We start from the raw sequence: 14,567 nt of genomic DNA on the forward strand, positions 1-14,567 counted from the left end.
AATTCATTATTATTTTATTGCAAATACATTTAATACAAATTTTACAAACAAAGCAAGGCAAAACAGCAGTTTGAAATTCACATTCGAATCCCATTAGAGATCAACATTGGAATACGATTAGAGAATTAATATTTTCTCGAGTCGAGAACTATGTCCCATTTTTGTTGAGATCGCTATGATTCTCGATAGTTTTTCGAGTCGTTCTCTAACGTTTGAGATTGGAGAATGTGGCTAGCCCTCCAATCAGTCTCTAATCGATAACTAACCTCAATGTTTGCTGGGTTTTAACATAAAACACAAATCAAAATACTATAGGATTATTGACCAAATGAATTCATATCGTTTTAACAAACAAGAATGAATATGTGCAACTTTGAACAGTGTTTTTTCTTATATACATAAGTAAGTTCAAATCGTCGTTTAAAGTACAAAACCGCGTATGTGGGGATGTATAAATTATTTTGTTCAGATTAAAAACAATCATATTGTTCTCTCTTTTATAAAGCGATCGCATTTCCGGCTAGTATATTTCAGGACGAATGGATAAGGCCTGAGCCAAGAGCTTCGGTGAGCAAATCCAATTTTTGGCAAAAAATGTCAGTAACGCGGTTTTGCAGAACGACGATACGCGGTTTTGTACTTTAAACGACGATATGTGAGTAATCCGGCTTTTGAAAAAAACAAATATTGAAAGTAGTTAGGGCCTTTCTATACTAACAAAATAGTACATAAAATAGTACAAACAAGTTAACTTTTGTAATATATACATACATACATACCTCTACTATTTCTACTATACTATATTTCATTCGTAATAAAAATATTTTCTTAAGTCACAGTATCCGCCCTATTGTCCTTGCAAATAATAACTAACGCAAAGGACCTTAATTTAAAAGAATTTTTACTGTTTAGAAAGATTCTATTCTGCTCCCGAATTAAAAAAAATTACTTAAATTGAAATGCATCATTTAATTTATTCAATAGGAAGATCAGTAAGTTATTTTTTCACATTTTATTTAATGTGCAATAATTTATTTGTTTCCTTATAGGCGCCTGTAACATTGTGCAACCTCGGGGTGGGCGCTACATTCGGTGAATCCATATTGCATGATCTTCCCCGGGACAGCACTGTCGTCACAAAAACCACCTGCGAACTGCTTCGCGTGGAGCAACAGGATTTTCGTCTCATCTGGGAGGTAAGTGAAATAAATATCACACATTTTATTCTACTGGCATTTTGTGAAGATTCCCAAATGCCAGGTTTAATGATGTATGTACGTACATAGTATGAGCCGTTTATTTTGAAAGTGGCATAAGTGCCTTTGTTTTTAAATCGATATATGTTAGGGTTTGCGTTTTAGTACTTTTAGAAATATTGATGCCAACCTTCGAAACGATTTACTTGTATTTGTTTATGTAGGATACCAATATTTTTTGCAGTATAAGTAATTTCGTATAGTCATGGAAAAATCCACCACTTTTCATTACGGTAAAGTGACTTATGCCACTTTCAAATTAAATAGTTTAGAAAAGTTACTCACTTAGGGCAATTTAATCCAAAGTATTTTACTGAAGTTATGTTATAAAATGGCAGTAATTTACTAAAATTTATGCATAAATTAAATATGTACATATGTATTTATATAATAGTCTTATAATCTCATTACTTTAAACGAGCAATTCCTGTATATACATAAAAATGGGACGTTTCACATCAACCAGCCCAGAGCTCTATCCAAAATTCTAAGCAACTAAAGTAAACATATAGTAAGTTAAAATACTCGTAAGCTTGGAGAAGCTCGGCCAAACACTAACGTATGTGTAAGCGCCAATCTATTATTATTATTATTATACCCTTTCGATTGCAAAGTGGTAGAATTTTAAATTCAAAATGGCGTCATTACTGTGCAAAACTGTTGGGTACGGTGACCATCCGTCCTTTATTTTAACACCCTATCCTTTATTAATTTTTTTTTTTTTTTAAATAAAGGACGCCTTTTGTCATTTATTTCTTAAACTGTGCTGCTTTAAATCGGCTCTGCATTTTTCAGAAAGAAATTTATAAAGGCAGAATATGAAAAATAAAAAGGTCCCTTATAAAATATAATGAAAACTTTCGCCAATTTGTTTCCGATAATCTTTGTTTAATCTATAAAGAAAGTTGTGGCCAGAATCGTGTTGCACGCTGAATTTCCAGTTCCACTGAAAGAGAACAATAAACCCCCTGCTGCACAGTGGCTCAATACTGGCATTCATTCACTTCATTTTTCACTAAATTTGATTAATTTTAATTGAAAGCTTACAATATTTTCAAGAGACCAATGGAGCCTGATTTCTGAATTTTAATTTGATTATATTAAATTTTTTAGTTCAAAATGCCGAAAAACTAGCAATTTTGAAGAAAATGTATTCTCCTGTTCCAGTTAATAGATGTTACATAACAAAAACCAGTTGAAAAAAATTGTATGGTTCTCCCAAAACAAAAAAAAAATACACAAAAAAATGTTGAAATGTTATAATAAAATGTTCACCAAAATAACTATTTTTTTTTTGGTTTTTAGTAAAAATTAGTGGAATAATGAAGGCTCCGGTGGATTATGTGCGCTGAATTCCAATGTTGAACCACTGTGTGCTATCTTCGTCGTGCAGTATGAATTATGGTAAACTCATTTTGGTAGCAAAGGATAGCGAAGTCCTTGAAAAGGATTTGGCTTAATTTTTCGCTACAGCGGGGGAACTTGTACAATTAAATAATATAATGAACTGGTGAATATTTGATTTAAATTACGAAATGGGCAAGGTACTTTTATCATACGAGTTGTATTTCGAAAAAAAATTTCCTTTATTTTACGTTGGTTAATATGCTCACCGTAGTCATGACATATTAAAATGTCTTTGGGATAAGTCCGATTTGCAAATTTCAAAATGGCGGATCCAATATGGCAGACGTATTTTTAACTATCTTCGGATCCGCTTTAGCGTAGTGCATATTTTTAGGCGTTGTTAAATATGTATATTCTTCTAGCGAGTGTTGCTAATTGTTTGTTCTTTGATATGATATCTACCGACGAGGTTGATGTCTAGACTAGGTTTTATAGAAACTTTTATTATAGCAAAGGCATCTGAACAAACAAACAAGAAAGTAAGTTGATAAAAGCGTTCTTAGCCACTTGAAACTTATTAATAAAAATTTTAAAGTTTTGGTGAAAAGTTGTTTGAAATGCGGAGTTATTGGCTTTTTATAATGAGCTATACTTTTATAAAAAAAAAAATAATGAACATTAGATAAGCAAACAAAAGAAAAATAGTCAAAAATTGGTCAAAATGTCACTAAGTTAATTAGTCGACGTATGCACATATAATCATATAGGGAGTCCACAAGGTGTTGTATACTGTCGTACTGTTGTATGTCATAAACTTTAAACGACTAAAACTATATTTAAGGAATTCGCAAGCTAACATAAAAGTTTTATTATGAAATTTCACACAATTAAAAAATAGTTGGTGGTGATTTCAAGTCCTCTAAACGTTTATTTAGCCGTTAAAAACTTTACAACATACAACAATACGACAAGTACGACACCTTGTGAACCACCCAATAGTCTTATAACTACATTTAAATCTGTATTTTACTTAACAATTTCAGAAAATTCCTCGGTTTCCATTACAATTTTAACTACTGAAGTGTATTTTTTTATCTACCGGGCTTAAGTGGTTGTCGGTCTTTTAATTGGTCTCTTTTCATTTTATCAAACGTTTTTTGAAGAACATGTAAACATACATACAGTGACTCACACAAGTGTTCACGTGTTATTTTTTTTTCAAGATTTATACAAAATTTAGGAAAATTCATCAAAATTTTGAGCTTTTTAATCTGAGTCTGTACAACATTTTTTTTGCATGCAGGTTTAAAGCCCATAACTGAAGTGCAAGTGTCAAGCGGCTAAAAAATTGCATTGATTTTTAATAATTTTTTCCCGTTTTTTTTTTATAGAACAAGTGCAATTTACAAAAACTGGCGCTGATTTTTATAAATTTTGTTGCGAACGGTCTCCCGCATTTTATTTTATAGGAAATGCATGCTAATATGGATTAAAGTGCAAAAATCCGTCAGCAAAAAAAAATATTAAAAATCAAAGCGATTTTTTAGACGCTTGAGACTAAAGTTATATATGGGCTATAAAACTGCATACAAAAATATTGTAGATATGCAGATTAAAAAGCTCGAAATTTTGATGAAAATTTGATAAATTTTCCTAAATTTTGTATAAAGTTTGAAACTCTTGGTTATATGGTTTTGGCTAAAGCATGGACAATATTTTTATAAAAATTACTTGAAAAATGTTGTGAATATTTAAAAATCAACACGCGAACACTTGTGTGAGTCACTGTATGTTTCTGTGTTGCATGTACATTCCTTTTTTCCAATTTCCAATTTCCTATTCCTACTTTCTGCACTGTAAAGCGAATAACACTGTAATTGAAATCACTTTGATGCTCTCAGCGTAAATGCATTTTCGCGTGAATTCGTATTTCAATCAATCGAGTGTTTCCCTACCGCCCATTGTCTGCTCTGTCTGACGCTCCACTCCGTTAACATAATTAACGCAGACCGGATTTGCACTCGTGCACAAACAAACCAATCTTCTATTCATGGGCGGTAAAAATATAAAAATGGCGTATCGTGGTTCTGCAAAACTTCGTAACTGAAATTTGTGCCGAAAATTGGATTTGCTCACCGGAAGCTGCTGGCATCAAGCCCTTGTCCATTCATACTAAAATCTCGATACTTAGATATAGGGAGAAGAGATAATTTGGGATAAAAAGAAAGAACTGTTCTAAAATAAGACAAACTTTAGCCTCTCCTACAAAATTTGGGCAACGAGGTTGCGCATATTCTTGATAAGCGGTTTTGTACCTTAACCGACGATATGTACCTACAAATATGTCTACACTAGGGTGGTCCAAAAATACACGTGAAAATTTAAAGTCGGAATTTTTGTGCTCTCACCCCCTAGGATTGTTCTATACCGAAAAAGTATACCCCTATTTTTTTATTTTGGAATCAAAAAATATTTAGAGGTCGCTCAAAGCGCCAAAAGTTTTCCATGTTTTTTGTATGGGGAAAAACAGCTTTTCGTAGAAAGGGTATAGAATTCTTAAAAATTAATATTTTCTATCGGATAACACTGTTTCTGTGCAGCAGATGCCCAATAAAAATACTCAATTATTTATTTAACCATTTTTTCATCGCAACTATAATTTTTAGGTCCGCCAAAAACCCACAAAAACCCTGAAAAATTCAATGGGAGCCAATAAAAAATCGTTAGTATTAAAACATGGTTAAATAAACCATTGGGTATTATTATTGAAAGTCTTCTGAAGATAACCAGAGTTTTCCGATCGAAAAATATTGATTTTCACGAATTCCACAACATTTACAAGAAAAGTTGTTTTTTTCCATATAAAAATACATTGAAAACTTTGAGCGACCTCTAAATATTTTTTGATTTCAAAATAAAAAAATAGGGGTATACTTTTTTTCAATAAAAGGCGTGAGAGCATTACAGTTCCGACTTTGCTGTTTTTGGACCACCCTAATCTACACACATACATAATTACTATGAATATTTATACATATGTATGTCTGTACATGCTGCCGCTGTGGTGTAGTGATTAGCAGTGGGCTCTACCATTCCGCAAGGCACGAGTTCGAGCCCCATTTCCGACCAACATCAAAAAATAAAAAAACACAAACATTTTTTTAATAACGGTCGCCCCTCCACAGGCAATGGCAAACCTCTGAGTTTATTCAGCCATGAAAAACAGCTTCTCATAAAAATACAATCGCCGTTCGGCGTCGGCGTAAACTTTAGGTCCCTCCACTTTTTATGACAACATCAATGAGCCTGCCACAAATAGGATGGGATGCTCTGCCAAAGACTAATGTATTCTGTACGCGCCAATCTATTACACTGGTTTACAGCAAAATTGTTCTCCAGACGCCAGAATCCAATTCCTGTGTAAAATTGCGCGGTGATTCCGAAAATCGAAATTGGTTCGTAAGATATAAATACGTGATTAAAAGGAACCAGTTTTTGCTTTAACACGTTGGCTGCCACGTCGCACGTTTTCATGCGACACCCAGATGTTACCCTGAGGCCACGTCGCACATTTTCGTGCGACACCTAAATGTTACCCTGAGGCCACGTCGCACATTTTCGTACTTTTTAATATGGAATTTTACATGGAATTTGGATTCTCTGGCCTGTGGTGAACATTTTGGTGTATTTCCCATGGCCGCTGTGTATTTTTAATGGCATTTTTTTGGATAATAAAAAAGTTGGAAATTTAAATTTGTCTTTTTATTAATTCTTTTAAAAATCAATTCATTTATGAGCAATAAAAATACTAAAATATATATGTATGTAAATTCAAATGGAGATCAGTAGAAAAACAATAAACTTAAAACTAAAAATTCAATTTGTTAATGGAGATCAGTGCAAAAATAATGCAATTAAAATGTAAATTTATCAAAATTAATTCTTAAATAAATCATAATTAAATAAATAAATAAGTTCTTAAATTTATCAAAATGAATAATAACTCAAACACAACGCAAAAGCTACAAAAAAATACTGTGGCACATTTTCGTGGACGCGAAATTGGAAAACTAAGTAAAATAAAAATATCAAATACAACTCGAAAACTGCAAAAAATTACTGTCGCAGATTTTCGTGCGACGTGGCCCCACAACATGTTTTATGTTCTCCCAGGCCATGTCGCACGAAAATGTGCGACACAAAAAAAATCGTTCCCACGACAGTCGGGTCTACGTAACCGGAACGACCCAGATTTATATCTGGCCAAGGACTGTCACTCCAGCAACACTCCCCAAAAAGTCTTTGGGGAATTTGTATGCTGCTACACCAACAACAACACAAAAAAAACGTTGTAACTGCAAAATTAGGGACCAAAATAAAGTCGCGAGTAATCAAAACTTATTTTAAGCACTAAGAAACAAAAAAGAACAAGAATAAGTTGTTGGCCTCAGGTGACCAAATTTGTTAAATGACATTGCTACTCAACGATCAAAATTCTAAAAAGGCTTTGGCAGCCAACGTGTTAAGCTGAATAACGGTAAATTGCAAATATCTCGAAAACGTATCCATAGAAAAAAAAATTAACTCGATTTTCGGAATCACCGAACAGTTCTACATAGCAATTGGATAGTGGCGTCTGGAGAATAAAAACCAAATTAAAATTTGTGATCCAGTGTTATTATTGTGGGCATAGGGTGATGCATCTGTAGCTTTTTACGCTTTTATTTTCAAATCCACCGCGGGACTAGTCTCATACTGTCATCTTATTTTTATGCAGATTTGTTTGACAATTCATCGTGGAAGGGCTCACGCCCCAACAACGCCTCCAAATTATTCAGCTGTTATATGAAAATCAGAGTTCTGTGAGAAAAGTTTTAGCACTTTTTTCTGCACATCATCGATTTCCGCGACCACTATAACCAATACCAAAGATCTCACACCTCGGGATTATTTTCTTTGAGGTTATGTGAAATAAAAAGCCTTCGTAGGTAAGTAAGCTACGATTTAAAACTTGGAAACCAACTTACTCGCATAGTTTACGGGATACCGGTAGCAATGCTGGAAAGAGAAATTGAAAATTGAACCTTCCGAATGGACAGCCTATAGCGTAGTAAAATTGCCAAAGTAAATGTCAGAGATTATTCTTTCGGGTAATAAAAATAAAAATTCCGACATCCAGTTATGATTTAAGTATTATTTAAAATTGAAAAAAAAGGTTCTAGATGGAACACCCTATAAGCAAGTATTGAGCTCCGTGGCGTATGCATTACAGGTAGATTCCCTTTGTTGCGTTTTCGATTTTTTAAAGAAATTCAGCCTAATTTTGAGAGCTTCTTTTTGAAAAACATAAACCACTTGTTACAAGTTAGCTTAGGGCTATCAAGGGAGAAGTGGGTGGAGGAGGTTAAAAAGAGTTCAATTTGTTGAAGCACGACCCTCCTCATACATAGGCCGGATAGAGCTGCGATACTAATCCTTTTCGATACGTCGACCTCTAGTCTTAGGTCATGTCATGTAAGTCTATAAAAGTATTTCTAAGTGAACTCAAGGGCGTGCCACATGGTCTGTGTTTATATATTTATACTTAGGAATTGAGACAGAACATTGTAGCAAAACTTGTTTCTATAGAATGTATCTAGCACCACTGAAGCGTCTATTAGGCAAAGGTTCTAGCCATAAAGGAGGTGATAAATATCTTCCCAATGAATGCGGTAATGCTGAGGTCAAAGGTTGCTACAGGAAAGCCTGGCAGCCCTTTAAGGTCAGCCACATATTGGTCCCTGGACAATTAGATATTCCAGGAAGTTTCAGTTGAGCTAGCCAGGTAAGGTACCAACCTTCCACCTTTTGATAAGCACTAAAACATTGGTAAATATGCTTGCGAATATGCTCGCCAAACAACAAAAATTTAGTACAATTTAAATTTTTATTTTTTAATCAGTTTATTTCAAGGATTGGAAAATTACAGTGGACATTCAAGTGTTGCTTGATATTCTCAAATATTGGAGATCTGCGCTGAACGTTTTAATTCTCTTAAATATTCGTTATTCTCCATTTGAGATAAATTACATTAATCCCTTCAATAACCCAATGTCTTCCCGTAGAGACGAACCATTGGTTTTAAATTTTTTGATCCAAGCAGAAATCGACAGCTGAGTAGAAGACGGACCTATCTCGGCAGCCAGTTCGAAAACGCCCTATCTCAAAAAACTTCTCCAGAATTCGTTTCAAAAACGCCGTAAATCAGCACATTTTCAATAGATTTTGAAGTGAGACCAAATTCTGAGATAGGGTGTTGTTCAATACGATTCTGAAATAGGGCGTTCTTGAAAAGTTTTTTGAGATAGGGTGTTTTCCAACTGGCTGCCGAGATATGTCGATCTTCTACTCGGCAGTGGAAATGCAGTTGAAGTTGCATATGTTTTTTTGTTACTATTTGAATCGTTTATTTTGGAATTGACATAAGTCACTTCACATCTCCTGTGTTCAAATGACGGCTTACTTGTACATAGACGAGTGGGTTATTAATTCAACTTCATCAACCAAGGGTAAAAGGTTTTGCCATTAACTAGTTTATCACGATAGAAACATTTACAGATGCATTCATTTTAATTTAAGAATTAGAAGTTTTATTGAAGATTGATACTTTGCTACTTAAACAATTTTTTTTAATGATACTTTTGATCCATTGTAGGGAATTTTGGTGATACATTTCTTCTGAGCGCCGTGGCAATACTGAATGTAATTACAATTACGCTTCTGACTTTCTTTATGTTGGATACAAGAAACAAACACGGAATATATGAGTAGTGATCGGACTAAAAAAAAAATTCTGTGTGGTAGAATTTGGACGAAAATTTGGTACATTTTAAACCAATTTTGTAGATCTCAGTTTTTGGACAGTCTATTATTTATGTATTTTTTTTTGTATTACGAAATGAATTTATAATAAGTATTTATAGTGTCGGACAAAATAATAGGGTGGCGACAGTTTGACAAGTTTTAACTATTTTCCTGTTTAAGGTATATTAACACCATATAAATCCGAGTCTCAAACTTTGTGAAAAAATTAAAAAAAAAATCGACAAAGTTTCACCTAAGTTTCAAACATTTTCATTTTATTAGAATCTCTAAAAAAATTTTTACATTTTAGTATAATAAAGTGCAAATTTGGAGTTGCTAAAAAATCTCGTTGAGTTTGGCCAAATTTTTTTTGTGTTGACAGTGTACCGCTGTACCTTCTATATAAAGACATTTTTCGAACAGACTTTTGGAGATTTCTGCGACCTTGCGGAGGGCTGCCAGCTTTTCTTTTAATCAAATAGTGTTTAGCGTTGGACAAACAACAAGTACCCGTTTTAAAATATCCGCTGTTGAAAACAGCTGCGTGCCGTATATTTTCAATTTTTTGGTACAACGTATAACTCTGAGTATTTTTGCTCTACAATGAAATCGGTAAAGTCAAAATACCGTTCACAATTAGTGGCATTCACGTACCTGAAAATTATTGAAAGTTATAAAAACTATCAGCTTTTTGTGTTCGCGTACGAAAAAAACTTGCAAAGTAGGGAAATTTAGAGGGCAAAATGACATTTCATTTTAAGGGAAAGCTGCTAGTTTCTGCTGGAGAAATGTTTGCCAACAAGAGAACAGCTGATCAAAAACAGCTGGTTGGAATTTACGCAAATCCATTAATTGAATTTGATGATTTGGAAGTTAAAATAGTAAAATTTGACTAATTAAACTCGCAAAGTGAACTATGTCTGGATAAGACTTCGGGATTTGTTTCCTTATGTTTTTGATTTTATACTTTTGTATGTAAACAAAATTTCTAACTTGCAAGTTTCTGCAAATTTTCTGTTCGCGTACTATTTTGAATATTTTTCTCTTACAACAGAACAGATGACATTTCGCCGGAACTTTGCTGTTGGACATTCTTTACCGGATATTTTAAAGGAACGTACCTATTGACTAACCAACATTTAACAGAGTTGCTACGAACGGCTTTTACCCACGTAAAACTAGATTTTGATAATTTGGCCAAAGACTCTTTTGAATTCCCTTTAATATCTATCTTAGGTACATTAGAATGATAATGTTTTAATGTTTTTTATTTCTAATAATAAATGTATTTAAAAATAAAATTTTAGAATTTTTTTTTTGTTTTTTTCTTGTGGCTCTTTGTAGCATTTAGAATTTACATGTGGCTCTTTTCGGGCTCGGCCTTGCCCACCCCTGCTAAATACTATGTACATCAGGGATGGAAAATGGAAATTGTAAATTGTACCTAATTCGAAAAAATAGTTGTACGTAGATCAAATTTGAAAAAGGCCCTTCGAGTCACTCAAGGAAAAAATTTAAAAAAGCAATTTTTTCTCATGCATCACTGAATATCCTTTTGGCACGTTTCTAAACCATTTGTATACACGGGATGCCTCTGACCTACGCATACTGACACAGATTTCAAAAGAAGAGATTGGTCAGGCGGTAGCCTTAAACAAAAGGACCCCGCTTATTAGGGACAACCGTAACTTCGGTTGTTGTAAAGGACTTCGTTTATTTTGACGCCCGCACAAACATCACTACCCAGGTTAGGCTGGGACGGAACGAAGAATAACTCTTACCAATAGATGTCATTTTTAACAATTCGAGAGCAGAAACCCTTCCAACGAACAAAAATCACGCTTTACAAATATTTAATCACGTTTGTCCCACATTCGAGAGAACATATTTACACAAGGTCTGTGGTCCTTCAGATTGGTTTCGCTACATTAGAGTGTACCTAAAAAATACTGCATTTTACACTCCAATTAAGAAAAAGGTCTAAAAAGGGTATAATTGAGCCTACTTTTCCATTACAGACTTACAAACATATGTATGTACATAATGAATATTTACCTTAATTGGCTGATAACAAAAGCAACTGCGACAACTACCTTCAAACCTTCGGAGAGTTCAACAACAAACGATTAGGCCACTAAGCAAATGTCCATGTATACACACAAGTATGTATATCGTCGGTGATACTGCAAAACGTTCTATGTCACTTATTACCTCTGGTGCTTAATTGATCTGTTATCTGCATCTGATCGCTTCTGGGAAAATCGTTCATCTTCATGAGCCAAAGGTAGACAGTTTTGTCATTCGTTTCTTAGGGTGTACTGATTTTGGCAGATGCATTCCGGTGCAAGTAAGAGACCATTTAAGTATTAAAGGTACAAATTGACATAGACCGTTTTGCAGTATCACCGATGATATAGAATATTACACGTATGGAAAGAGATATCAGCAATGTGGAACCGTAACCAATTCGGGAACTTTTATTATTGCTTGTTGTTTATAATAGTGAAAAAGTGACGTTCACCGTAGCTCGTAGCGTTTTTTCAATGCCGTTCGCCTTTCGCAAGCCTCCGAGTATATTCCGCCATTGTATTTCAGTTTTTAGGGTGATTTTTATGTAATTTTAGGTTTTTACTATACATCATACCTCATTTCTCCTTTGTTATATTTTCTGATTAGCTAATCGTGAAAACAATTAAAATAAATATAGGATACTATATATAAATTACGCCGTCTCCGAACGGGTGATGAAAGTGATGTGTGAACACGAAAAAATAATTCACGAAATACGAAAAATACAGAACAATAAAATTTAGATTCAAAGTGATCTTAAGTCATTTGCACTCGAAAGTGAATTTGATTAAATTGCGGACTCTTTTACTAAGGTGCACTATGATGCTTTACGTAAGACCAAATGTGGCGACAATGAATCTGTGTGGTTTCATTTTTGGATTGCTAAGAACTGTGCGCTTACTGCAAAATGCATAAAGTCAAAAGTCCGATAAATCCCGGGATTATTAAAATGCTTCGGGATTGAATGCCCTAGTATGTGCTTTCACACGGTATCGATCATATCAATAGCGCGCCCCATTTCAAAATGATATAGTTTGCCACTAATGTTTGTTTATTTATTTTTAAGAAGTTTCAATTAAAATGCAGTTCATTCTCTAAATTGTAGAAAACTAAAAAAATTCATCAAACTTTCATCCAAATTTTCATTTTTTTTTTACTATACAATTTTATAGCGCATTCAATTTTAGTGCAATAATGTGCATGCTTCAAGTAGCTGAAAATTACCGTTGATTTTTTAGATTTGGCTTTTGCCGCATTTATTTTCATATAACGAATAACTAAACAAAATTTATTTTTATATAGCAAAACTCCTTTGGGGGAAAAAATTCTAAAAGATCAAAGATATTTTTTAGCCACTTGAAACCTGCACTAAAATTGAATGGGCTATAAAACTGTATACTTAAAAAAATTCTAACACTTCTGAGAAAAAGTTTGAAATTTAGATGAAAATTTGTTGATTTTTTTTTAAGTTTTCTACAAAGCTTTAAACTTGGGCCTATATGGGTTTTGTTGGAGAATGAATTGTACACTGAGAGCAAAATCAACCAAGAACTGGTTAATATTACCAAATTTAAACTTGAAAAGGAATCAACATATTTTCAACAATGATTTGGTAGTATTAACCACAATTTTGTTTACAATAACCAAACTTTTGGTAGGCGATTTTTTCGTTTGGACCGCTTATGTTCTGCACTTCACAGATGCTTTTTCATAATTCGGAGATACAAAAAAAAATTAATAATCATTTTAGTACTCCCTTGACGGGATGAGCAAATAACAGCAAGCATCTCTACACACTCAGCTGCAGCCGATTTATAAATTTGTTTATAAATTTGTTTTTAAATTTTCAACTTGAATCAATTTTCTTCGTCGTTTAATTTGGTATCGCACTTCACAGATGCTTTTTCGTAATAAAAAAAAAATTCAAAAAACAGAAAAATAAAAATTATGTGTTGCCGCTGACGACATTCGTACTCGAACCTGCTGGAAGTCAGCAAATAACAGCAAGCACCTCTGCAAGTTCAACTACAGCCAGGCATACGAATTGGTATTAAAATTTTCAATTTGGATCATAGTCCTTACAATCGCTGTATTAATCACGAAAAAAACCAAACAATAACTTGGTCGAAAAAGCCATTGTACTTTTGGCTCAGTGTATTTTAATTGAAAATTCTTAAAAAATAAATAAATAAACATTGGTGACAAACCATATCACTTTTAAATGATGTGCTATTGATATGACCGATACACTTGAAGGTATGACATTTCCTGCCGAGGTAAGAGCGCGCTCAAAAAAACGCTAGCGTCGTGCAAAGGTATGTATGTACATATGTATGTATGCGCACATATCTACATACATGCATACAAATTCAGTTAGCAATTTCTTTAAGGTTGGTTGCGTTGCAGTTCATTCACAAAAAGTTTTTAGTGAGACCTGAGAATTCACCTCCATGCGTGCATACATATTTGCTTTGATTTGTACGATCTTTTGCTTCTGTTTAATAAAAAGTACGCTCCAATATAAAGTGTAAGGGAATGAACGCCAACGCCACCTTTGGCTGTAACGGCAACGGTGTTATAAAACGTGAAAAAGGCAAAGCAAGGAGACGGTGGTCACAAATCGTCGCCAGCGACGATGCTAATTCTTGTGTGCTACTCCGTTATACACGCAGCTCCAATCAGGAATTTCCGTTTGGCTGCAACTCCCTCAACAACATCTCTTCACTCAACACTGACACCTTGGTTACATCGCTTGTACCACCACAAGCTAGGCTATCGCTGCAACGACCCGCTCGCTTCTTGAAATCACTGCCACAACAACGTCCGAACGTAATTGAATGTGTATGCTTTCCTTGCACATTGACTACCCTGAACTTAGCACTTTCATCAAGTCTTAAAATTAGCTCTAATTTTCGATATACATATGTATATTAGACTGCATCACTCCCCATACAAAAAAAAAAATCGGTACTATTTTTCCATTGGAATTATAAAATCTGTTATATTTTAAGACGTCCACCAAAATATTTCGGAAAAATATTAAGATTTAAG

At 33.9% G+C, this 14,567-nt stretch overlaps 1 protein-coding gene and 1 long non-coding RNA gene across 2 annotated transcripts in view; one reads left to right on the top strand and one right to left on the bottom strand.

Annotated features, from left to right (window-relative positions):
- Positions 1-14,567, bottom strand: part of LOC118743519 (rap guanine nucleotide exchange factor 4) — a 95,784-nt gene that overhangs the window by 20,530 nt on the left and 60,687 nt on the right.
- LOC118743520 overlaps positions 1,049-14,567 on the top strand; it is a 15,688-nt gene continuing 2,169 nt past the window's right edge. Inside the window, exon 1 of the long non-coding RNA XR_004993474.1 lies at positions 1,049-1,196. This is a non-coding gene — a long non-coding RNA (uncharacterized LOC118743520). The remainder of the gene's footprint in view (positions 1,197-14,567) is intronic.

Source organism: Rhagoletis pomonella, unplaced genomic scaffold, assembly GCF_013731165.1.
Source record: "Rhagoletis pomonella isolate Grant_MI unplaced genomic scaffold, Rhpom_1.0 Rhpom_scaffold_00007, whole genome shotgun sequence".
Taxonomy (NCBI): domain Eukaryota; kingdom Metazoa; phylum Arthropoda; class Insecta; order Diptera; family Tephritidae; genus Rhagoletis; species Rhagoletis pomonella.